The sequence below is a fragment of the Ochlerotatus camptorhynchus genome, unplaced genomic scaffold (assembly GCF_037179485.1).
Source record: "Ochlerotatus camptorhynchus isolate MF236.1 unplaced genomic scaffold, CSIRO-AGI_Acam_v1.1 ptg000101l, whole genome shotgun sequence".
Classification (NCBI taxonomy): domain Eukaryota; kingdom Metazoa; phylum Arthropoda; class Insecta; order Diptera; family Culicidae; genus Ochlerotatus; species Ochlerotatus camptorhynchus.
The window spans coordinates 709,262-736,246 of record NW_027040591.1 but is presented as its reverse complement, the minus strand read 5'-3'; the positions used below and the strand labels follow the sequence as shown (position 1 = coordinate 736,246).

Genomic DNA, 26,985 nt, shown 5'->3' with positions numbered 1-26,985 from the left:
TACTAATATTTATGCAGTTACCATCATTACGCAGCATTGTAGTTTGATGTACGACCTTCGACTGGACAAAATTGAGACAACCGTGCAGCTGTACGGAGCACAAAAATAGAAGCCAATTCACCAATTCAAATAGGCTATAAAATTCCTCGAGAAACTACAGCTAAGGCATCAAATCGTCACCCAGCTTCGGTCCCTTTTCGATTTGTGACCATCGGTGCTGGCATTTACAGCAGCAACTACCTACCTATCTTCTTTCGAACTTTTCCAGCTAACCGCCAGCCAAATGTAAATGTGGCAGTGGCAGTGTTACCCAAAAAAACATCTTTCGGAATTAATTAACATTATACCCAATTTACTGGAATTAATTTTCATGCCCTCCGCCCGCCATTCGGAATGGAACACGGAATCTTGTGAAGACTTTTGCCCGTTCAAATTAGGTGGAAAAATGCGCACCAGAAGTGGGGTCGGAAATTGAATTCGTTCTTTATCAAGCCCTATTCCCGCAACATACTTGTGTACACTCCTAACACTCCTAAGTACACGGTTCAAGTGAGTTGATTAAGTTCACCCCCGATCTGGGTGCAGAGAAAAAGCGGGACGTCGGCCGACTTTCTGGTCGTAAGTTGAACGCCGTGTTGAATCATCCATACAGAGCTGGAATGGGGAGAATTTTCAAGTGGGATAAGATTAATGTAGTGTGACAAACATTCCCGGCTGGTGGTGCTCTGGTGGAGTCATGGTTAGAAACTTTTCTGCTGAAGTATCCGTAGGTGAAGCTGATAACAGTTGCTTAGGAGGATTTCGATATACAGTGCTTTCCCGATTTTGTCTACCCCCGATTTTGTCAGATTATTTCCCGATTTTGTCAGCCTGAAGATTTTGCTGAACCTTTTGGTTTTTAAGCATGAATTCTCAAGCATTTCGCTCCAAATGACACTTAATTGTTTTGTCGCAACAATGACAGAGATAACTCAAATAAACCTCAATTATTACGACACTGTTCAGTTGTAGCAACCGATGGAAACTAACGATTTTAAATTGGCTCACTACTTGACTAGCCTATTGGTCCCAAGCAAATCGATTAACGTATCCCGTTCTAGTCGAAAGTCTAGTACTACACTACGATTGTTTTGATTCGCTATGAGAGTTTGACAGATAAAATGAGGGGTTTGTGGATTTTCCTATGTTTCAAGGGGTGCATCGATTAGCTTGGGACCAATTTAAAAAAAAAACAAAAATCGACCGCGTCACGAAAAGTGGTCAGATTTTGACCACTAATAACTCTGTCAATAGAGGATGGGTTTCAATTTTAAACAAACCAATCGATTGGACATTTTCCTACGAATCTGCTAAAATGAACACTTTATCAATTTCAAATAGGTCACTATTGAAAATTACACAAATGTCCAGCTGTTGCAATGTTGTTCAAAATTATCATCGATTGCCTGCAAAAAAGTGATTTCCCTAACACAGTCGCCAAATTTTGATACCGAGCACGCAATCCTACGTCAAATCTACGGTTGTGTCTTGGATACAACATCTTAGCTTTTTTTTTAAATACTTATTTATGTTATTTGATTTTACATCGTTTGTTGCAGTTGGAAAAGCCATCCAATTACATCCGATCTAATATTCACCAATGTGGTTCATCATATATAAATCGAAATGTTGCATTATATGCTAAAACGTATACTTATGACAGACATGGCTGCATTAATGTTGTACTCCTTTAACACTTCGAACACGATGCCTCCGGTAAAATGTGTAGCGGCTAATCGGCAATGTTTGAAAAAACATTTTAAATCTATTGATACCGAATAAATCTTTGAATCTTAGATTTGACATTCGTCAAGAGAGTAAGGTGAAACGAAGAACAGAAAACAAACGTGTTCACAAGTTAGAAATTCATTTTGGGCGATTATATCCAAAATCAGAAGGCTAATTCTAAACTCGAATAGCTAAATGAAAGATCAAGAGTTCGTTCAAGTAAGAAAAACTATTTCATATGTTTTTGCAAACCCTAATTACTCTTATTTACTAGGATAAGCTAACCCACAATTCCTGCAATAGAAAGAAAGTTAAATTATCATACGAAAGATAACCGTTTTGTAAGTAGTCTGTTGAACGCTGTAAAAACATTAGCACTAAGCAAGTTGCTCAAATTCGTAGGTGGTACAAGCCCTAGACCATTTTATGTGGGTTTATTTGGATACTTGCTTAAGAGAGATGCAGAGAACTCTACGACCTCTCATAAGTGTCACAGGAGTTTGGAGGTTTCTTAATGGGGAGAGTAAGGCCATACCACCGACAAACCGACAAGAAACTTAAACTTAACAACCGGTGGAAACTTACGTTTTTAAATTGGCTCACTACTTGACTAGCCTATTGGTCCCAAGCAAATCGATTAACGGTTAAAATTCTAGTACTACACTATGTTTTTTTTATACGCTATTAAATTTTGACAGATAAAATTAGAGGTTCGTGGATTTTCCTATGTTTTGAGGGGTGCATCGATTAGCTTGGGACCGAAGATAGTACCAGAGCTGAGCCAAAAAGTTGAGCACGTTTCTTCGGGATCTTCCAGTCTTAGAGTTACTTCTATGGTACAACCATAGAGGTAACTCTAAGGCCAGAAGGATCACCCTAGCACAAATGTCAGCCAAACACTGATTTAAAAACGACTTTAATTTCAGCATTATTGATTTCCTATGTTGGTGAACTTACTTCATTTTAACAAGTCCATGCCAGTTCAATAGTTTAGCAAGCAAAAGCAAATTAACTTGAAGATATTATTCTTAAACGCTTGTCTGGGACTCGTACAATTTGAACAACGTAATGAATTTGAATTTGAATCCCTCTGCCCCCATTTGGCTACGCCCATGACTATTAATTTACAGTTTTCAGATACTGAGCCGTTGCTTATGCCTTGTCCAGACTGGAGAGTTATAACATGTTATAACGGTTGTCAACTAATTGCAACACAGAAACCACCATCAAGATAGCGCTATAACATGTTATAACCATAGAGGTAACTCTAAGACTACTGGGTCCCGAAGAAAATCATTATTATTTTTGGCTCACTCAGTACCAGAACAACGGTCCCAAGCAGTCCCAAGCTATTTCACTCACCCCTGCATGTTCTGCATGAATCCACACACCCCTGATGTTATCTGTCAAACTTTCATAGCGAATCAAAACAAACATAGTGTAGTAATAGAATTTCAACTAGAATAGGGTACGTTAATCGTTTGCTTGGGACCAATAGGCTACTAAAGTGGTGAGCCAATTTAAAATCGTTAGTTTCGTATTGATTGTTGTTATAACTCTGTAGTCTGAACGTACTATTATGCCTTGTTCAGACTACAGAGTTATAACATGTTATAGCGCTATCTTGATGGTGGTTTCTGTGTTGCAATTAGTTGACAACCGTTATAACATGTTATAACTCTCCAGTCTGAACGTACTATTACTCAAGCTAGTACAATCTACTCAACGTAAACAATAATTAGAGGGAGGAAACAGGTAAACAACCTTTTTAGCCTAAATCATTATAAAACGCTTTATTAATCGAAGCACGTAGCGGGAGCGCCACGAGAGCCCTGTATCCGGGTGTGTAGTTTCATAACTCTGTCGTGTTGTGACAGTTTTAGTGTTAATGTTCTCGACGATAGACGTGTTGTGAAATCTAGATTGAACTATACCATCTTCTTCTTCTTCTTCTTCACATGTATTGATCAAAAGCTTTCTATGGCAACCAATGCATGAATTTGAGTTCCTTTCGAAAAAGAGAGGGCAATGAGTGCGGTCTAGATGGATGGATGTCGAGGTGGTCAAATACTCACGGTCCGCTAGTATGAGTGAGTTATTTACCGTTAATACTCATAAAAATTTCATTATTTTACCATAAACAGTGCCAAAACAAAACAAAAATAAGGGTGGATTTGGATCTGTTTATACGACTGGAAGTCAGATTGATTTCCTATGCAAGTGATCAATCTTTGATGTGAAATTCGCGAATAAACACGAGGAGGATTGATTATAGCAAAACTTGCCACATACAATCGTCACAGTTGCGCGAAATGAAAGACGATTTTTCGAAGATTGATTCGTTAATGTGAGATTTTTTGAGTATCTATAATTAAGATTTAGATGTGTCGCCCCCCTCGCCAATTTGCATGAAACATTTCTTATAGGCAATCATTCACATTTGTGCTAAAATTTCGCCTATTTGAATCTTGCATTTTTTTTCTTCAAACTACAACAAAAATAAAAATGTCAACGGTTTTCAATATTTCAAAATTTTGTAACAAAAACAAGGACATTTTTTGTTGTTGTTTTTCTATCAATTTTATGGATTTTTTTTTCGAAATTACTTAAAAAGTTGGAAGGGTTGTATACTAGATATGACTGCAGGGTTGGCGTTGGATAACGTCTGTTATGTGTTGTACTTAATTGTGTATATTATATTTTAGGAATATTCCTTAATAACTCTTTTGCGAAAGTTTGGTGGCCGTTTTTTTGGGCTGATGTTGTTGGGTTTGTTCTACTCTGTCGCCCTGGAGGAGCTTTGGAATGATGTTGGTAGTTCGAAGACAGACAGCATCTCCCCTTCCAGCGTTCCCACACCCCAGTATAGTCCCAAAATTTAAGTGTAACTGTGATATTCTGGAAAGAAATTGTCTTCAAAACTAACTTTTTGTCGAATTATTGGTGGTTGTTTTGGTTGTGGTTTTGGAATGATGGTTATGCCGAGCATGGGTACCGCATGGCGATGGCGATTTTGATGAGCGGTTTGCATGCCGGGCGCTTTGCTTCAACCACGAGTGCGGTGATTTCCGGGTAAATATTATTTCCAATCAGTAGAACAGCGCTAGGTGGTATGATGAACCGGGAAATCCACTCGAGATGTCGAGAGGGTAGATGGTTGTTTTGGAGGTTGTGATGAGGACGATTTTGGAACGGAACGGGTTGTGCTCGATGATGCATCGTTCTTCTTCACACAGTCTGTGAAGACGAGTTCGATTCTGAAATAAGTTTTGTAGAAATGCAATAAAAATGGAATCTATGGCTCTGCGAAGATTCAACTTTCGATATTCAAGTGTCGGAAAGGCATTAGAAAATTAATCGTTAAACTCTTTCTTGATAATGTGGCCATTTTTCCAACGCGCTCGGCGTAGTTGCTCTTGCGGAGCAGACTGTGAATACGACCGACTGAGAACTGCAGCAGCTGGGCATTCCATGACGGCGGCCCAGTATACCTGAGCACTGGCACCAACGCACTCGGCGTAGTTGCCCTGTCGCCCCCAGGCTCTACTGCCGCTGCTCTGCTGCCGTTGCTCTGCTTCCGCTGCTCTGGTACTGCTGCTCTGCTGCTCTGCTGCTGGGTCGACGATCGGATAGACAATGATGGAACGGGCGACCTTGTTGGACGCTTATATAGTAGAACAGAAAATATCAGAGGTATCAGATACTCGCATGGAGAAAAAACTTTAGAAAAATGCGCGAATGATAATTTTTTCACTGTTTTCATGAACTAAACGATTTCCCCAAACCCAGTCATCATAAACGAATACCACTTGGTTGCACATCATTCTGCTTGAACCTGATAAGATATAAAACAGCGCTGCTTTCCTGCCTCTGCTCATTGCCGCTTCGGACGGCGTGGCGCTTGGTCCTGCAGCAAGCAGGACCAAGTCAGCGGATAAAGGTGGATCACGGCGTGATCACCTGTCACATAATGAGGAATGCGACTTGGATATGCAAAATATCGCTCTCCCCCTCCCCCGTCTATAACGTCAACTCAAAAAAGACATGGATTTGACGATCACTTTTTTTTCTGGGAAATAAATTTTAAGCAAACTACAATTATAAGTAAAAACAAAAGCCAAAATTTTCAAAACAATTGCCTAAGAGGAGACATACATCCGATGATATTATGTTGGTAAATTACTAACAACTGACTGTAAAACATATCTGGTACCTCTATATATGCAATTAGATTAACATCCAAAGTCCATCAATTTTTCCATATTCTGCACAAAAGATACGTTCTGCCCCGCCCCATTCATATTAATATTAAACCAATTTTTGCGCGTTCCAGTCTTTACATTGTTCAATTGGATTTTACACCGACTATATTAAACAAGGATGGACACTATCATGAGGGCCGAAAGACACATCCCTTCCGGCTGTTAGAGCTGTAGAGTGCAGCTATTCCTGGCTCGTGATATCAAACATAAAGATTACAAATTAATAACGCGTAAAATAGCTCTGAACAAAACAACACCGTCACAGCCAAAAAAAAAAAGAAAAATTCAAAAACAAACCCAAAAACAAACAGGATCTAACTAGATTTCGTGATATAACTTGGCTTCTATGAGGAACACTAGAAGGGCGTCCGCAGCAGACGAGTTGTCTAATCCCGTAGGTTACCCTGAGGTTCTCGAATTCGGGACAGACGCAGAGAACGTGTCGCCGGAACTCTGCAGATCATGCAGCTCTTACGAAACGATCATCCACGGAAGTTGCAGTACAATCGGCTATGTCCAGTCCTAAGCCTCGATAGGACTTTTTGATCCGACAGATTCCGGAGGTCGGTCCATGCTTCCGTGCTCCCTTTAACCTTACGGATGAAAGGTCCGCCGGTTTTGAGCCACGCTTTTCGAACAGTTGATTTGACCCATGGTCTGATGTCTTGCTCCTGAAGTTGATCCGTGAACCTGGGGCCGGATGGTCTAGATCCAGCGCGATGATCCGCTGTCTCGTTGTCGGGTATTCCACAGTGTACCGGGACCCAAGGGAAGGCGGTGCTACTCGGGGCATACTTCACGGTAGCCTGAATCCACGGGTGTATTGGAGCTGTGGAGCGAAGCTCTTGAATGACGCTGAAAGAATCGGTCAGGATTAGAACTGGTTGGTTGGCTGGAGACGTGGCCGCACGGAAGATTGTGGCCGCTTCGACCGAAAAGTCGGATCATTGTAGCGATAGGCTGTTGCTTGCTAATATGCCACCTCCTGAAACTCCAACGAACTGGACCGGGAACCATCCGTGTACCGGTGTGTGTATGTGTGTTGTGAGTAGTCGGAAGAGAGCCAACTCTTCTCTCCGTACCGGTGGAGGTCAACGTTGGCGACCGTACGCAGGATTCTATTCCCTTCATCGAGGAGAAATATCCTCATATTACCTGCGGTCTTAGCGGTGAAGGATGCGGCTTTAATGACGGTGGAAATCTTACGGCGGAATCGGAAAGGGAGAATTCCTGCTTCCACGCAGGCTGAGTCAGTTGGGGTGGAAGGCAGGAGGCCTGAAATGCTACGGATACAGTTATTGAAGGTCGGGGCGAGGATCACGACGTGCTTGTCCGAGGCAACGCATGTTAGGTCGGTCCCATATAGCAGCCGGCTATCGATAATCGCCTGCGAGACACGATCAGCGATTGTGATTTTGATCGGTGGGGTCTCGAAAAGGTTTTGATAATATTGATCCGGCTTCTGCAGTCCTTCTTAACCTGGTAGAAGTACGGCTCGAATGATAGTGTGCGGTCGATGAGCACTCCCAGAACCCGAACGGAGTTCTTGACGGGGATGGCTTGAACGCCAATGTTGATAGCTGTTCCGCTGATTCTGTGCTGCGACGGACAGACATGGCATCTCACGCTCTTATTAGCAGATAACTGGAATCCTGCCCATTTTGAAACGGCTGAAACCGCGGCTTGCGCTAAATTCTTCGTCCACACTGTGGTGGGCCCCTGTGACCACGATGAGAACATCGTCGTCATATACAAAGATGTGTCTGTTCTTGGGCAGCTGGCTGTAAATTACATTCATGGCTATCAGGAAGGGCGTGACAGCGATCACTGATCCCTGGGGACCCCTATTTCTTCCCGATAGCAGCTGGATTTTTCGTTTCCGATTGCAACACGGAAGGTACGGTCCGTGAGAAAATTCCGGACAAAGTGGACGACGTGTCCTTTAAGGCCCCAGCTGTTTGTTTTTTTTTTTAGCACGATAGGTAGCCAGTTTGACAGTTCAATAGGTAGACTTGGCTTCACTCTTGGCGTGACTCATCAAAATTTGGTCGTCTTAAACTAGAAGTATTTATTTTAATCGAGCATTTAAAAAACCTGAACACCCCTCATTTTGTAGGTGTGTGCGTGATGAATGATGCTCATGCTCATTAGACTGATGCAAAATTTGAAATTTTCGCTCCACAGTGCTCAAACTGTTTCAAATTGGGCCCTGTTTAGCCTCCCAAAATTTGAACTCATTTAGTTTGAAACTGACTTGGCACAAACCGTTTGAAGTTTATATGGGAATTACAATGGAGAAACCATAATTTCGGTTCATATCTATCTCAAAATTCACCAGTTCACTCTACTTTAGAAATTTTTTATAATTATTATTGATTCAAGTTACTGTCTTATAATTATGTTCAGCAGGCAACATTGGTGTTTATGGCGCGTAGAATAGAGGACAAAAATCATGGCTACTATGTCACACTGCAGAATACAGTGTTGCCCACAATACAGTTGCTTAATCTTGACATAAGATTATCAATCTCTTAAACAATTAATAACTATTTAATTTGACGTTTGGCTGAAAAATGATTTTCTGCAAAGTTGTAGCTGATAAAAATTCCCATAAGAATAGCAATAGAATTTGTTAACAGTACAATATGTAAAAAGGCTAGAAGACAATGAACAAAAAGTTTTGTTTTCCCATAGTAATTTCCATATAAACTTCAAATGGTTTTTGCCAAGTCAGTTTCTTATCAAATGAGTTTAAACTTTCGGAGGCTAATCAAGACCCGATTCGAAACCGTTTGAAAACTGTGGAGCGAAAATTTCAAATTTTGCATCAGTCTAATGCTCATGCTCTGACTTTAAAGGGGTTTTAAAACAGCATAATCAAGAATGTATTGCACCATTAAATGCTGTATTTAAAATTATGAGATTGCTTATTGCCATTATAAAACCACAATAAATCAGAGTGAAAGCCAAAAGGCTGTTAAATTGTTACTTGGGTTATTGCAAAATGGGCAAATATCGGGCTTGTTGGTTACTTGGGTGGTGCTTAAAATGCACACTTCACTGAACTTTATAACAATTAACTGGAGGTCGCATGTCTTTTAATTTTCCTCTATTCCTGAGTGAAAATCCAAACCTCCAGTTAGTGGCAAAAACTACAGTGAATGATGCATTTTGAGACAATGCAGGCCACCATTGATCGTGGCAAACTCGATTAGGCCTAATTTAAATTTCGGTAAACAAAATCCACCTTAATCAGTTCATTCGCACGAGACATTGCCCAACCTCAGCGCGCTTGAATATGCCCTTTAACAAACTGGTACCCGGAGCGATATGATGCAGGTCTGGCATTTCCATATTGCGGTGGGACAGATTGGTGCGGAACCTTCTGCGGCACGGCGAGTAAAAGCTCTGAGTGTGACAGAAAGCAGTTTGGCGCGTAGAATACACTTGTCACTTTGCGTTGTTCACGTTTGGTGTATCAGTAGATATTCGTCAGTCTGCTTAAACGAAGAAGCAAGGTCGCGTGAGCACCAGCATTGTCCGCCGAACGACATCAGCTGAAAGAGGCATCCGCCATGCGCTGGTTGCCGCCGTCATCGTCGTCGTCGTCTTCGCTTTATTCGAAGTCAAGCGGCAGCTCAGGAACGATGTCATTGAGCTATTTAATATGTATGAGCGATGTTTTGAAAATTTACAAATAGTCAGATGCAAATTAGGCAGGCTTTCGTCGCAGAAAGGATACCCTTCCGAATGAAATACGCCGGACGTGGGCAAAGGCAAACAGGGATAGCTGTATCCAATTTCGACCCACTGACTGTGTTGCTGATGCTGATGGTGGTGGTGGTGGTGGTCGAGATCATTTCTGAGAATGCTCACAACCCATGCTGGGTGGTTTTAGACACAGACCTACTATTTGGATCGTGTAAAGGCGGATAGGGGTGCTTTTTGGACGATTGGCCTGAACGGGCACATCACACCCCTTCCATAAAGTTGAAATTTGTTGAAAAGCTGGTTACTGTCGGAAGCGAAGCAGCCACGACGACCTTGGCTGAGAAATCTCGTGTAAGTTTTCAAAAGGAGCATATCCGCCATTTCGAGAAAATTGAAGTTGAAGTTCGATAGATTATTATTTTAACTGTTTTGAAACAATACATTTTGCAATACTATTTTTACCATTGTCAGTGAATCATAATGCATTGTATGCTAAAATATAGAAAACATCGCATAGGACGTTTTGACTAATCAAGTTGTACTTCGGACATGTTAAATTAGAGGATTTATCTCAATGACAGACTCAATGAGTGTTACATTGGACGTTTTGTTCTACACGATACTAGATTCCCTTTCACAGATTTCAGAATAGAGTATCTAACTTCGGAAAAATTACTGGTACCCTTACTTATAATCTTAGATTGGTTTTCCGTGTTGGGAAAATGAGCACCAATCATGTTAGGCAGACCAAATGTCCGAAGTAACAATCAAGTACCCATCATTCCAAACTGTACATTTTACAGTTTTTGACCTATGAATATTTTAAATAAATTAAAGTAAATTTGGATGGGTATTTTCGTATCACATACAATGCTAGAAGAGCAATAGTTTGTATCGATTAACTCGATTTGTTTACATTTATTACTTAGGACCTTTGGAAAAGTTACGCGGGAAATCGATTTCTACTGCCTGTCTGCCATTGCTCTCTTTTCTATCTGCTTATTTCATACACGCCAGCTTTCCACAGTAGGTAGGAGGGTAGGTACTTTCTCCGCTGTTGATGGTTCTCCAAGTAGATGGCTGAGGGCATTTTCCTCCATTTCCACCATACTTTCTTCCTGCAGGCTGCAGCTATGGGTAGGAAGGCTACGTCCTTTGGCTGCTTCTTTGAGGGGCATTCAACTGCGTCACCAATAGAGAAGCATGGTAGGTATAATAAGCAAAATGCGAACGAATGCCAAACTAGTCGTTAGTCCCGATATGTATTTATTTACGTTTCCGATACACTGAAAAGGCCAGCTAGAGGGTACTGTACTGATTGGAGAATTTGTTTTGGCCGAAACCGGAAGCAGCGCTGGATGTAAATGGAAATAGGACGATGCTGAGAGCTTGTGCTGGGTACCCGAGCAAAGTCCAGCATCAAAATGACAGCAAATTCAAATCAAGTTTTGATATCAACATCAAACTGAAAACATAGTTTGATTTCAGGTTACGCAATTGACAAATTTGATACCAAATTTTGATTTCATTTTGCTGTACATTTGCTTTTCAAAAATATGTTGTTGCGGGTTTGTTTTCATTACCTTAGCATAACATCAAATTGAATACTTGTTTTGTTATCAACAGGAAAAATTTATATCAAATTGAGTTTTCAGTTTGCTCTCACTGATAGCAGAAATAGTTTTCAATGTGATGTCACAGGAAGATTTTTTGCTCTCAATTTTGATATTTTAACCGTTAAAACGACCAAAACGACAGCAACCTGAGTAATCATTATCAGTGAAATCACTACATCAAATTTAGATTTCAATTTGATCTCAGACTTTGCTCGGGTAGCTACTTCAATTTTATGTGCTTCTTCGAGTGCTTCTAATCGGTTTTCCAGCTATTGCGAAGAATCCCATTTTCCGGCAATTGTATCTCAGGATAAAAAGAAAGAATCGAGTGAATTTGCACGAGCATTGCCAAGAGCAAATATTTGCAGACGGACTGAAGTTAATGACACTTCTAGGAACAAGAAATACGGTCTGATGCTCGCTCAAATTGAAGTTCTGATTAATTTTGCACTTTAATCAATACTAAGAGATCTAGAAAAATTGTGTCTCCAGCAAAGCTGCCTAAGATTACATTTTCTACAACTTTCTTGAAGAATGCCGGATAAGAATGCAAATGTATTACAAACATATAAAGTTATAGTGATGTTTCGGTTGTAAAGCTCAAATGCCTATACTTCCTCATCTGGTCATTTATCATAAACTGTATGTTGAAACCATTTTCTTTTCCGAACACATCTAGTAGGGTAGAGAACTACTTCGGCATAAGCGCTCATTTCCGCATTATCGAGCAGAAACATCAAATAAAACAACTAATCAACCATACAAAAGCTACACATCGGCAGTGAAAGTGAATTAGTGAAAGTGATACAATAGTATTATAATAAAAATGAAAAACAACGCAACATATTTTCCCGACAGAAAATATTCCGATAATGCAGAGCAACTGGATTCTCAATAGCACTAATAAGACCCAAACTGAAATGATGGGAATCCTCGAATAGCTTAGCAAGTTTCTGAACTTTTTCTGAATTTTTTATCAAAATTTTACCACCATCTTAAGCGCTGAAATAGGCTTTTGAGGTTTTTTCCAAACATTTTGTGAGCTTCCAAAAGGGTTTGGATCTTGGGTCTAATACATATATTTTTTCTTATGTATAGAGCCTTTTTACAAATGCGTCCATTACTTAAGAATATTGTTGTCTGACCCATTTTATTTTGGTACTAGCCACAGAGTGTGATAGACATTTATTGACATTGCCCGCTGTCCCAATCAGGCACAACTCGTCTTATAAAGTCTAATACCATTTTGGGATTGCTTTGCCAAACTTCAAAGGGTTCTAATATCCCTTTTCCAAATATTGACATTCGTTGATTGAACAGTGCTCCACAGCTATTTCATATAAGTGATATCTGCTAGGGCAGTGACCAGTCATCAGACCAGTTATTACCCGAAGCTCTCTTTTACTAAGATTAAGCAAAATCCGGGCTTTTAATCTTTTCGCCTGTCTGGATACATCTGTGGCGTTCCGCGTTCCAGTTGGATTCTACTATGGACGTTTCCCAACTTTTTAGTTCCATCCTTATAGTACACTCAGGGACTCCACAAAATGGTTCCGGACCGATGAAGTTCGATGCAGAAGCTCGTCTTGCTAGACTGTCGGCATTTTCATTTCCTTCAATGGCCGGGCACCCAGTAGAATTGTTTTAAGGAAAGAATACATTCCCACACTAGCTTCGATCGACATGTGAACACCTTAAGCGCATTAAAACCCCAAATTAATTCTAATATCACAGTTCCACGGTTTTTTCGTTCTTGGATATAAAATTGGCTTGCTTTGCTTGCTTGCAATTGATCATTTTGTCAAGCTTCTGCATTCATGTTCCATCAGATGTCACAGCTGTTGTTTGCGGTTACATCTATCGGAAACTAGACACAATCTGTTTTCCTATAACTGTTCACAGAGGACACTGCAGTGCAAAACATGTCTGGTACCTCTATATATGCATTTAGATTATTATTCGAAGTCCCTCCTTTTTTACACATTCTGCAAACAAAATAGCTCACCCCTCACAGAATTTCCCGCCGAATTTTATGTATGGGGCGGGGCATAAAGTATCTTTTGCGCAGAATATGTAAAAAAGGAGGGACTTCAAGTGTTAAAGCAAATGCATATATAGAGGTACCAGACATGTTTTGTAGTGTCAGGTACTCTATTTTGTAATCTGTGAAAGGGAAATCACAAATCGAGTGTCAACAAAATACATGACATGTTGAGAGATTGAGCTCGTGAGAGAGAATTTCTCTCTAAAATTTGAATTTTTTGGCTCTCTGGGGACTGGTAGTAAAGCAGGTAAAATTGTGTGGGGAAAAATCATTTTTTATTAATTGTAGCTTGTTTAACAATAATTTCCGGGAAAAAACTGGACGACAAAGTCCCTGATTTATTTCTTTAGGTTGTCGTTCACTTTTTTTTTACCTGAACATGTACCGAAAGCGAATTATTCCCACTTCTCTCAATTTTTATATGCGGATTTTTATCACTTCCTACCAGCGGAACAGCGCCATCTCTGTGGAAAATGGTTGAACAAAATGATTAATTGGGCTAAGGCCTTGTTGTCCTCTGCTGTCCGAAGAAGTCGTCTCCACTCTACTCGATCCATGGCCAGACTTCGCCAGCCTCGTAGTCTGCGAAGCGTCCGCAGGTCGCCTTCTACTTGGTTGATCCACCTTGCCCGCTGCGCGCCTCTTCTTCTTGTTCCTGTTGGGGCGCTTTCGAGAACCATTTTCACTGGGTCGTCGTGCGGCATTCTTACGACATGCCCAGGTCACCGTAGTCGCCCAATTTTTGCATTGTGGACGATGGATGGTTCTTCCAACAGCTGGTGCAATTCGTGGTTCATTCGCCTCCTTCATGTTCCGTCATCTATCTGCACTCCACCGTAGATAGTACGCAACACCTTCCGTTCAAAAACACCAAGGGCGCGTTGGTCCTCCACGAGCATAGTCACGGTCTCGTGGCTGTTGAGGACCACCGGTCTAATCAGCGTCTTTTATATACTCAATTTCGTGGCGAATTTTATTCGACCGGAGGGTCCACCGGAGTCCAAAGTAACCACGATTCCCTGCCATAATGCGTCTTTGAATTTCTCTGCTGGTATCATTTTCGGCGGTCACCAGGGAGCCTAAATACACGAGCTCATCGACCACCTCGAACCTCTGTAGGCGGCGTTCAGCATTGTGATCGCGTGGTAGCTGCAGCTATCCAAATTGTCACCCTTTTTGTAGATTGGGCATACGACACCTTCCATCCACTCCTCCGGTAATATCTCTTCCTCTCAAATCTTGGAAATTACCCAGTGCAGCGCTCTAGCCAGTGCTTCACCACCGTATTTTAATAGCTCACTTGGTTGTTGATTTACACCAGTTGCTTTAATGTTCTTCAGCCGACCGATCTCCTCCTCAACTTCTTGAAGATCAAAAGCCTGTAGCCTGTCGTCGTCTGTACGTGCTCCAAGGTCTGTTGCCGTGCCACCTTCGTTTTCTGCTGCATCTCCGTTGAGGTGCTCGTCATAGTAATGCTTCCACCTCTCAATTTTATGGAGTGACCATTTTACGGATGTTGTCGATCTTCCGGACAACGGTCTCATGACTATCTAGGTACATGTTTATGTCACGACCACAAATTCTGTCTTATATCACAGTTCCTAATGTTTTTCGAAAAAAACTGTGGAGCTCTAGGATCAGTTTCATTGATTGACCTCTTTAACTGATGTTCTGGACTTACCAGAGGATGGCCCCATGGCCCATCGTTTACATGGCCATGGCCCACGTTTACTTCATGACTCCAAATTATTCTTATATCGCAGTTCCAATCGCTTTAGAAAAAACCGTAGAACTCTAGGGTCAGTTTCGATGTTCTAGATCTTGCCGATGATGGTCCCATGGCCTTCTAGGTACATGTTTATATATGACAGTTCCAAGTGTTTTCGAAAAAACAGTGGAGCTCCAGGATCAGTTCCATACATTGAACCCTTTAACGGATTTTTCGGATCTTCCGGAGGACGGTCCGATGGCCATCTGGGTCCATGTTTATGTCACGATCCCAAATTCATTGTAATATCACAGTTCCTTACGTTTTCAAGAAAACCACGGAGCTCTAGGATCAGTTTCGTGAATTTTCCACTTTCACGGATGTTCCGGTTCTTCCGGAGGACTGTCTCATGGTCATCAAGGTCCATGTTTATGCCACGACCCCAAATTCATTCTATCATCTCAGTGCTTAGTGTTCTTTTTTTCAAAAAAAAACTACGGAGCTCTAGGATCAATTTCATGGATTGACCACTTTTACGGATGTTCCGGATCTTCCGGAGGACGATCCTATGCACATCCAGGTTCATGTTTATGTCACAACACCAAATTCTGTCTATCATCACAGTTCTTAATGTTTATAAAAAAAACGCGGAGCTTTAGGATCATGATCGTGGATTTACCACTTTTACGGATGTTCCGGATCTTCCGCTGGACGGAAGTCCATGACCCAAATTCATTTTTATATCACAGATCCTTATGTTAAAAAAAGCGGAGCTCTAGGATCAGTTTCATGGATTGTCCACTTCTACGGATGATCCGGATCTTCCGGAGGACGGTCCCATGGCCAACCAGGTACATGTTATGTCACGACCCCAAAGTTTTTTTTATATCACAGGTCCTAATGTTTTCAAAAAAAAAAACCGCAGCGCTCTGGGATCAGGTTCATGGATTGACCACTTTTACGGATGTTCCGGATTTTTCGAGGACCACTCCGTTGTATCAAGGATCCATATATAGGAACCATGACTGTATTCTGGCTAATTGTGAACATTTGTGCCCATTAATCTAAATTACAGATCTTGCACCACTTGCCAAACCCTACAAACACACCTTTCAAAAAAACGTGTAACAACTCTTTTCGTTTTTTAAAAAAGTAGACGACTCTATTTTCAATCTTTTTACAATAATCATCTACAAACCCTAGGAATTCTAAAGGTACCACAAATTTTGAAATTCATTAAGAAATGGCTAAGTTATGCCATTGCAAACTTGCCGTTACACGTTTTTCGGAGGCTTCGTAGTCGGCGTAAAGTTTTTTACCCACCGTATTCGGAGTGTTAAGAGCAGCTTGGCTATCCGAGAATATACAGATCTTGGCAAACCTGTATTTTTTTGTTAGACAGATGTTTGCACATTCTATGATTGCTTGAATTTCTGCTTGAAATACTGTGGGACTATGTCCCATTGGTATAATTTTACTGACTCCAGGGCCAAAGACCCCAGCTCCAGTATCTTCACCCATCTTCGAGCCGTCGTTGTAAAATACAATAGATCCTGGACGTATGTTTGGCGGCTTGGTTTAACCACTTTGAAGGGAAACATCGTAGTTTGTCTTTGTTACCATCCAATCTTCTACTGTTTTTACAGCTGAATTTAACTTGAAATCCTTAAGGATCTTTAGATGTCCTACCAAGTCACCGTCTAAAAGTTTATGTTGACGGTTAAACTGTGATGTGCTTCTCATTGCTCCTGTCATTGATATACGAGCAAGTCTTTGTATTTTTCATCTTTTGAGCGGTTATTTCATTTGTTTTGGGACACCATATCAGTGAATCATAGGCAGTTTTTGGTCAAACTATTGCCGAATATATCCAGTGTACCATATTCGGTCGTAGTCCCCACGTTTTCCCCACAGCTTTACTACATACCCATAGCGCATTTGTAGCCTTAGTGATAACCTTGTCAAGATGAGAGTTCCAGTTCAGTTTCCTATCCAAAGTTACACCTAGGTATTTAACTTCATCCGCGAACTGAATTCGAACTCCATCTAGAGTAGGCTGTGTCAACATATTTTTTTCCTTTTGGTGAAAGGAACTACGACAGTTTTTGAAGGGTTTACATTTGAGCCCTCTCTCCTTCACCAATGGAAGGTCATGTTTAGGGCAGTTTGTAACCGATTTGAAATCGTGTTCTCAAACTTTCCCCGCACTATAATGGCCACATCGTCTGCGTAACCAATCACCTCGAAACCCTGCTCCGCTAAACTTTTAAGGAGTTCATCCACTACTAAAGACCACAATAAGGGTGATAGTACCCCTCCTTGAAGACAACCCTTCATCGATCTTATAGTTAGTTGCGAACCTCCAAGATCAGCAGAAATTTCTCGATCTGTGAGCATCGCCATTATCCATTCGATAATGCAGTTATCCAAGCCCCTTGCTTCCATAGGTGAACGCATTGAGCTGTAGGATGCATTATCGAATGCTCCTTCAATATTAAGAAAAGCAACCACGGCTATTTCCTTGGCTTCAAGCGATTTCTCGATTTTAATAACCAGCTATTGTAATGCCGTTATCGTAGATTTACCTGATTGATAAACGAATTTAAATTTGATAAGAGGTAACCTTGCTAAATTTGTTGATTTAGTGAAGTCATCCACAATTTTCTTTTTCCATTGTCTTCAACAGAACAGAGGAAAGGCTTATGGGTCTGAAGGCTTTCGGAGTCGTTTTATCCCTTTTTCCAGCTTTTGGAATGCAGACAACTCGAACCTTTCTCCATGTTTTTGGTATGTGGCTCAAAGCAACACTAAATAGTACACGCTAACTTGAAAGTACCCATTAATGGTTGAAAAAGACCCATTTTGAAGAAAAGTGGCTTAACTCATTAAATGAGTAAATTTTTTACCCATAAATGAGTATCTGTTACCCATTAATTGTTAATCATTAATGGGTAACAGATACTCATTAATGGGTAAAATTGTTTAATCATTAATGAGTTAAGCCACTTTTCTTCAAAATGGGTCTTTTTTTACTCATTAATGAGTACTTTCAAGTTAGCGTGTAATGTAAATAGTTCAGTTAAAAGGGGAGTGTTGAAGTAATGCTCGGAATATTTCATCTTTCCCGGCAGCGTGACTGCTTTCTAACACCCCAATGGGTCTGGGTTCAATCCTAGCCGAGGTCGGTGGGATTTTTCTGAGGCATAAAAATCTCTGGTCACGTCTTCCTTCGGAAGGGAAGTAAAGCCGTTGGTCCCGGCCCATGTGTGTGTTGAATGGGTGCGATATCCTACGCAGGTGTGGAAGCTGCCTTCCTGCACATTCGATTGCCGTCAATGGATGGCAATCGATGTCCGTCGGTGATTGGCACTAGATTGCGGAACAGAGACCGACGTTAAATAAAGGAAAGAAGAAGAAGAAAAAATGGCGTCACCCGAAAAGCAACGCCTGGAAAATCCTCAACTCTCTCATCGGGTGTTACTCCTATCTATACCCTCCTTCAATTCAAACGAATAAAGGAAAGCTCACAGGGTCGTTTTATGTTTACTCTCTTTGACACTGCACCTTCTAGCATAAAGAAGAAACATGAACAACATGAACGCTAAAAGGTTCATCAGGGTTGAATCCAACTAGATACATTAGTTTCACCAAATCTAACCTCGGAAAGATTTCAGAAAGCGAGGGGTGGGAAATTCCAGCATTGGGTGAATTTTCATCGTCGAAACACGAATAACTCAGAAATGTGTGAAATTCTAGAAATATCTACTTCTTAATAAATCAACAAAGCTGTAATGTGTAATTTAGAAATCATGCCTCGATACTTGAACATTTATTTTGATGGTTTACAACATACAAAATCCTACGTGATCACGTGTTTTATCTGTTTCCTTTTTACTATACATGTCAACTAACTTATGTGTTTTGTCTTCGTACTATTCTGTTCTTGCATGCTCATTTGTGTTTTAATAATTGGACCAGCGCGACTTACGGTTTTGGTGGTGGGACTGTGGTGGTAGTGATGATGGTGACTTACGGTGGTGGTACCGACTATCGGTGACGGTGGCTTACGGTTTCGGTGGTGATGGTGGCTTTCGGTGATGGTGGCTTACGGTGATGATGGCTTACGGTGATGGTGGCTTACGGTGGTTTTAGGCGTTATGATGGCATCCTTGAATGGCGACTAACAATGACCACAGCAATGGTTTCCCTGACCATGCGTCGATCTGACTACAATGGACTTATTGTCTATTGCATCGCCATTTTGATACCGAACGTGGATCCACAACTTGGACGTCGAGAATTTCCCGCTTCTGCCGTTGTCTCCAAGGGAGTACACGCAGGGTTGATTTCTGGCTCCGGGAATCGTATAGCGTTCACGTGTGTCCAAGTTGGGAGTATAACTGGAAATAAATGTCCGATTTGTGCACAACGGACGGAAAAAGGCCTAGTCAGGCCTATTAAAACAGGCATTAGTCCCAACCACACACATACACCATAATTTCCGCGTCGAATTAGAAATCTTAACCATATAAAACTTTACCTTTTTCCGATCTTCAACGTGTAAGACCCGCTTAACGGAAAGGGACCACGTTGGCTTTGTTTTACACAGAACCCTAAATAAGGTAACACTAACAATTAGTTTATACACTACTAACAAATAACTAACTCTTTACCTTATTACACACTACTAACACTACTTCTACACGAAACACTAACTCCCTTACTACACACTACTAGCTTTCCTAAAATAAAAGAATTAAATATTACTCAAAAATCACACTTTTCACTTCGGACAACTAACTCGATTTTTAAAAACACGCCGCGCACTACTAACTATCTCGAAGTCTTGAGCCAGAAAGAAAGAATTGGTTGGACGGCGGTATCTAGAAGGTTCTTGAGGCTTCCCTTTTTTTTTTGACAAAACCAATATTATTCATTCGTGAATCATATTCCTTTTATATGCTGCATTTACAGTGTAAGAATAATGAAAGTCTAATTAGGTCGACTACTGAATGAACACCGTCTACTGACACATAGGTGGCAGCACTACTTTGCATAAGGCAAGGTGTTTTTAAAGGAGGTGGTGCACTTGGCGAAGCTAATGCAAATCGATTTAAGAAACCAACGGTTACACGGGACATCGGAAAATAACTCGGAATCGTGCAGTCAACGGTGAGTCGTGTTACGTATACGTTACTACGAAACTCTGAGCATCGAACGGAAGGAGAAATGCAGTTAGAATGGATGTTCTATTAGTGATCAGGATCACAAGCGTGTCGTGAAAGCGTTCAAGCGGAATCCCAATGCTTCCGTCAGGGATGTGGCCAAAAAGTTGAATCTGTCCAAGTCTTTCGTTCAGAGAGCCAAGGACCGGTGAAGACTCCATACGTACAAACTACAGAAGGCTCCATATCGTGACGAACGGCAAAATACGATGGGAAAGTCACGGGCCCGGAAACTGTACACCCAGATGCTGACGAAGCCTCATTGTCTCATCATGGATGATGAGACTTACGTCAAGGCGGACTTCCGGCAGCTTCCGGGACTACTGTTTTCAACCGCCCAGCACAAGTTTGATGTTCCGGAGGACGTCAGGAAGCAGAAACTTTCAAAGTTTGCCAAGAAATACATGATTTGGCAAGCGATCTGCTCATGTGGCAGACGGAGTGCGCCGTTCGTGACTGCAGGAACTGTAAACGGGGAGATCTACCTCAAGGAGTGTCTACAGAAGCGTCTGCTTCCTCTGTTGAAGCAACACGAGGGCCCTACGATCTTTTGGCCAGATCTAGTTTCGTGCCATTATTCAAATGTTGTCCTGGAGTGGTACGAAGCCAACGGGGTGACTTTCGTACCCAAGGACATGGTGGGTATTGATACTGAAAACATGAAAACAAAAATATAGCTGAAATGAGAACTCGGATCGTGCTATTTTTTTTAAGGTTGTTGTCTTCAATAATTAACTGCTTCACAATTTAAATTTGTGAAGCGCAACATCGTATGATGATAGTTTTCCCAATTAGAGCAGGACACACTTGGATTTGCCTTCGGGCTTCGTATCCACGAAGTGGAAAAGGTTGGTTCCAGTTGGATCTTTACTGACCTGTTCAAGCGTTAGGATCAAATCAAACAGTAAGTTTGTGGCAAATAGTGAACACGGTACCCGTAAAAAAAAAAGAACCATTGAGGTACAATGAAATGTATTGTAACCATACAATAGAGTTTATTGTATTTACAATAAATCGTATTCCCTACAACGATAAAATAACAATAGAATGTATTGTTTCCACAATAGAATCTATAGTAAATGGGAAAATATACAATAGAACAAGGGGGTTGTTATGTATCTTAACTATACAAAAAAAATCACTATTTCCCGAACAAACTTGAGCCAATTACCATTAATTGTATTGCTGTTCTATTGTTGAAAACTCTTACTATGTGGAACGTATTGTACATTTATTGTTATAACAGTATGTTAAAATTTCTTGTACAATATACGCACAATAAGATCGATTGTTGGGAATAGATTTGGATGTAATTGTATTTTATTTTATGGTAATTGTATGGTTATTTTTTCCGGGTATACTACAAGTTTAAAGTACCAAGTGTGTAGACCCTCTCAAATTAAATTGTACGAGAGCTTAATAGTGAAGCAAAGCGTTAAGTCAGACTTTAAATCCCCAAAACCTAGGACATTTTGCCTCATAGTACGATTATATAGTGCCATCACCATTCAGCATTTAATAAAATGAAACCTAAGAGGCTACCCTAAAGGTAACTTTGCGTAGTTCTTGAGGTACTGACAAGCGTTTCGAACAGTAAAAACTGACTAAAAGTAAATTGGTACGCCCCTCGCGCGCCGCTAGCACGCCTCTAGTGTTGGGAATCGAAAATATTTGACAGTGGTTTGTTTACATGTCTATATAGAACAGCTCAATGCCATCATATCAAAGGGGCGTAATTCCTTTTGTAAAAAATGGCTTTAGCCATCGATTTCTCGCAAATAAAAGCTGACTCCTCCTAATTAACAATGATATCTGGTAGAGAAAACATTCCTTTATTCGCTGGTGCAATTAATTTTCATGAGTGAGCTAAATCGAAAGCTAAAAGCATTGTTTACCAATGCAATTACGTCTCTTTGAAATGTTGGCACTGAACTGGTGCAAGTTTGATCAAAGTAGTCGATCGCGTTCAGAAATAACGCAAAAATATTGTGCACAAACACCTGGAAAATCCGGAGTGGTCCGGTTCCAAGCTGGCTAAAGTGCTGAAGATGCCGAAAACAACAGTTTGTCATGTGCTCAAAACTAACAAGGAAACACTGAGTGTAGAAAGGAATCAGCGGCCCTACGAAAAAACTGGAACCAGAGATCGTCTGCTGCGCAGCAAGGTGTTGAGGTGCGTTAGAGCCAACCCCTGTCTTTCGATCCGAGATGTGGCCAGAAAGTACAACGCCAACTTTCAAACGGTGCGGAACATCCTTGCCAGGGAAGGATACAAGTCGTACAAAGCCCATTAAACTTCCGAATCGGCACATGAAGCAGAATTCCGTGGCCAAAAAGCATGGAAAGCTCTTGTACGACCGTGTTTTGACGAAACACAAGGCCTGAACTTTGATCGATGATGAAACATACTTCAAACTCGATTTTAAGCAGCTTCCCGGTCAAAAGTTTTACATCGCGACTGGACGTAGGGATGTGCCGGGAAGATTCAAGTTCGTGTTTACCGACAAGTTCGCGAAGACGGCCATGATTTGGCAAGCGATTTGAAGTTTTGGCCCGAAAACGGAACCATTCGTCACATCCTCGATGATGACATCCTAAGGCTCTGCACCATTTGGTGGATTATTTTAACTTTTGGTTAAAATTTGATAGATGGAAAGTTATCGATTAACCCTGCTATCCGAGCGTGGTTACTTCTGACAGACAAGAAGTTAAATTTTGACAACCTTGGCTAAGTTCTTCTCGAAAACCGGTCGATCGACAGCACAGGGATTTTCGAACATAGAAAATAACTTTCGAAATGTCACTTTTAACCACGAGTTAAATTTAACTCGGCAAATGGTTCACATCCTAAGTTTACATCGAAGAATGCCTGAAAAAGCGTGTATTGCCGTTCATCCGCAAGCATAGGGACAAAGTCATTTTTTGGCGCGGTTTGGCCAGCTGCCTGTGCTAGTAGGCACTACTCCAAGGTGGTTCTGGAGTGGTAAAGGGTTATACGGTCAAAATTTGGTCAATATCAACTTGACGTATTTCTTTCAATTTTGCATTTAAAAAACCTGAACACCCCTCATTTTGAAGGTGTGTGTGTGTAGAATGTTGCTCCTATTTTGATTTTGGGATTCACTCTTCAGTTGTCAAAATGCCGTCCAAGCAAGAAGAGCAGCGTATCAAAATTTTGCTCGCGCATCGCGAAAATCCGAGCTACTCGCACGCAAAGTTGGCAAAATCGCTAAAAGTTGCCAAATCAACCGTTACAAATGTAATTAAAGTGTTTGGGGAACGTTTGTCGACAGCCAGGAAGTCTGGATCGGGGGGAAATCGAAAACCGGAAGCCGCTGAGACGACAAAGAGAGTTGCCGGTAGTTTCAAGCGAAACCCTAACCTCTCTCTCCGAGATGCCGCAAATAAGCTGGGTGTATCGTCTACAACCGTGCATCGAGCCAAAAAACGAGCCGGACTATCGACTTACAAGAAGGTAGTGACTCCAAATCGCGATGATAAACAAAATACGACGGCCAAAGCGCGATCCCGGAGGCTGTACACGACGATGCTGACGAAGTTTGACTGCGTGGTAATGGACGACGAAACCTACGTCAAAGCCGACTACAAGCAGCTTCCGGGACAGGAGTTTTATACGGCAAAAGGAAGGGGAAAGGTAGCAGATGTTTTCAAGCACATGAAACTGTCAAAGTTCGCAAAGAAATATCTGGTTTGGCAAGCCATCTGTACCTGTGGCTTGAAAAGCAGCATTTTCATAGCTTCCGGGACTGTCAACCAAGAAATTTACGTGAAAGAGTGTTTGAATAAACGTCTGCTGCCTTTCCTGAAGAAACACGGTTGTTCCGTACTGTTTTGGCCGGATTTGGCATCTAGCCATTACGGTAAAAAGGCCATGGAGTGGTACGCCGCCAACAACGTGCAGGTGGTTCCCAAGGACAAGAACCCTCCCAACACGCCAGAGCTCCGCCCAATTGAGAAATACTGGGCTATTGTCAAGCGGAACCTAAAGAAGACCAAAAAAACTGCTAAGGGCGAGCAGCAGTTCAAGGCAAACTGGCTTTCTGCGGCGAAGAAGGTGGACAAGGTGGCTGTACAAAATCTGATGGCAGGGGTCAAGCGTAAGGCCCGGCAATTCGGATTTGGAAAAGCGGAAGCCTAACTGAATATTTTTCCTGAATTTTATACTAATTGAACTTGAAAAAGAAATTTAATTTGATTTTTTAAATAAACGATTTCACCGATTTACACGCGTTTTCCCTTGACCAAATTTTGACCGTATCACCCTTTATGCTGCCAACAAGGTCGATTTTGTCCCAAAGCTAATGAATCCTCCGAATTGAAAGCAGCGACTTCGCCGAAGCGGTGGGGCAGTCAAGGACATCCAGCAAATGCGCTGCCTAAATTCGGCCTTTGGTGCTTTTTTATTGGCCCCAGGTGTAAGTGTTTTTTTTTAATTAACGTATTATTAGTTCCCAACACTTCATCCTTTGACGGTAACTCAATCCGAAGAATACTTAACGACTTACAAATTTAAAAAAAAAAAACAAAAAAACAACATTATAACCCCCCCCCCCCCTCCAGCCGGCGCAGGTGGTGTAGTGGTAAGCGTGACTGCTTTCTCACACCCCAATGGGTCTGGGTTCAATCCCAGCCGAGGTCAGTGGGATTTTTCTGAGGCATAAAAATCTCTGGTCACGTCTTCCTTCGGAAGGGAAGTAAAGCCGTTGGTCCCGGCCCATGTGTGTTGAATGGGTGCGGTATCCTACGCAGGTGTGGAAGCTGCCTTCCTGCACATTCGATTGCCGTCAATGGATGGCAATCGATGTCCGTCGGTGATTGGCACTAGATTGCGCAACAGAGACCGACGTTAAATAAAGGAATGAAGAATGAATACCCCCCGTATTCAAGGTAATTTTGTGGTTTTGCTGCCCCCTTGGTATAGATGAAATTTTGCGCTCATTTTAATCAAAACAAACACACCAAAATCAGAGGTGTCCCATTTTTTAATTACTCGATTAACAACTAATCGATTATTGTTCGCTGTGCTGCCATTTTCAACCAATGACATGGCAGCACATTTTTGAAACGATCGGTGGTGATGATCCTATGGAGATGTTAATGCTTATATCGGCACGATATAACCGATTACATATATTTTACTTTTCGGTTCGTTAATCGATTAATCAATTATTCGAATGAAAATCGGACATTCCTAGATGAATGTGAAACGTCATTTCAAATATAAGGACCGTACATGAATAATTATACAATTTGAAAGGGACCGGGGCTGATCACAAATTACGTCCCCACGGTAACTGAAATAAACACGAGTGTTCACCGGTTGGTATATGTGACAAGTTAGACTGGTTAAATATTTTTGACCAGCTAGAATTAATAAATGCCCTATTGTGCGTCGTCACTTCAATGAATAAACCATATATGTACAACCAGGCACCACGGGGCTGAAAAAATCACATTGAAATTTCAGAAATTACACAAAAAATTGTGTGTTTTTAAGTAAGGCATTTGATTACCTACTACTCAAAATGGATAATATGGTTGGAATTAGTGCGTTAACTTATGTTAAATTGAGTTTATGAGTTCAAATTCCTTTATTTATGGTACAGTTATCATTTTTTAAGAAAATTGTTGTTCGTTTGCAGTGAAGTTTCCAATTGTTATGGGTACATTTTCTATTTTCTAGGGGTAAAAGTGTTATTTCTTATTAGGCACATCTTTTATGGGTGCGTTTTTGTTTTTAATTAGAATTTCCTTTTTTTTAGGATGGGTAAAAACTTTTTGCCGTTAAGTTGTGCCGATTTCGAGAAATCGTTGAAAAGTACCGTGTGAATTGCAACCGAGAGGAGCAAACCGCGTAAAAAGAACGTATAAAAAATTCTTCAGTGTATATTTATGGAAAAGACACACACAGGTACTTAAATTGAAGAAGTCGTAACAGCCATACTGTTGTTTATTTATTATTCTCATTATTATTATAGTCATTTAAACGCTTAAGCAGACATTCTGCTTCGGAATTAAATTCTTCACGTGATATTTTTGTTTACGTTTTCATACTTAAATCAAGCAATCTTTTTGCCATTGTGTTTACGAACGCGGACAAATAAGTTGTCACTCATCGACCTTCACCCGTAAAGCTGATTGATAATTTTGAAAACACGAATACATAATACACTCGAACTACTCACCGATTCCTATTCAATCGCAGAATTCCAATTATTCCAATTCAATTTCCATGACACTGAAGATACCTTTTGCAGAGTTATCTACTCAAAACTTTACTTAACCACGTTACTCTGCTCAATTCAAGACTCGCACAAACTGTGTACACTTTCTTCACTAGGCAGCAATCAATTTCGCCCTCGCTCTTATCCCACACGTATCCGAGCAACAAGATTTCTTCTTTTCACCCTACAGCAGCATCTCCGAAACAAACAATTTTATTAATTCTAGACACAGGATTCTTCAGCACCAACGCGCACACAGCAAAAAAAGTTGTTGAATATTACATCGAAACTGCTGCAACCAGGTCAATCCATCGGTTGTGTAATATCACATTGTACGATGTACATCGATTTTGCGAACAAAATTACATCCATTGATGTAATATTGCATCTGCTTTTTGCTATTACAT

General features: G+C 41.1%; 1 protein-coding gene across 1 annotated transcript in view; it reads right to left on the bottom strand.

Annotated features, from left to right (window-relative positions):
• LOC135699007 (uncharacterized) overlaps nucleotides 1-26,826 on the bottom strand; it is a 182,179-nt gene extending 155,353 nt beyond the window's left edge. The window contains exon 1 of the mRNA XM_065219183.1: nucleotides 26,540-26,826. The gene's annotated coding sequence lies outside the window, so the exon portion shown is untranslated. The remainder of the gene's footprint in view (nucleotides 1-26,539) is intronic.
• Between the last annotated feature and the right edge of the window lie 159 nt (nucleotides 26,827-26,985).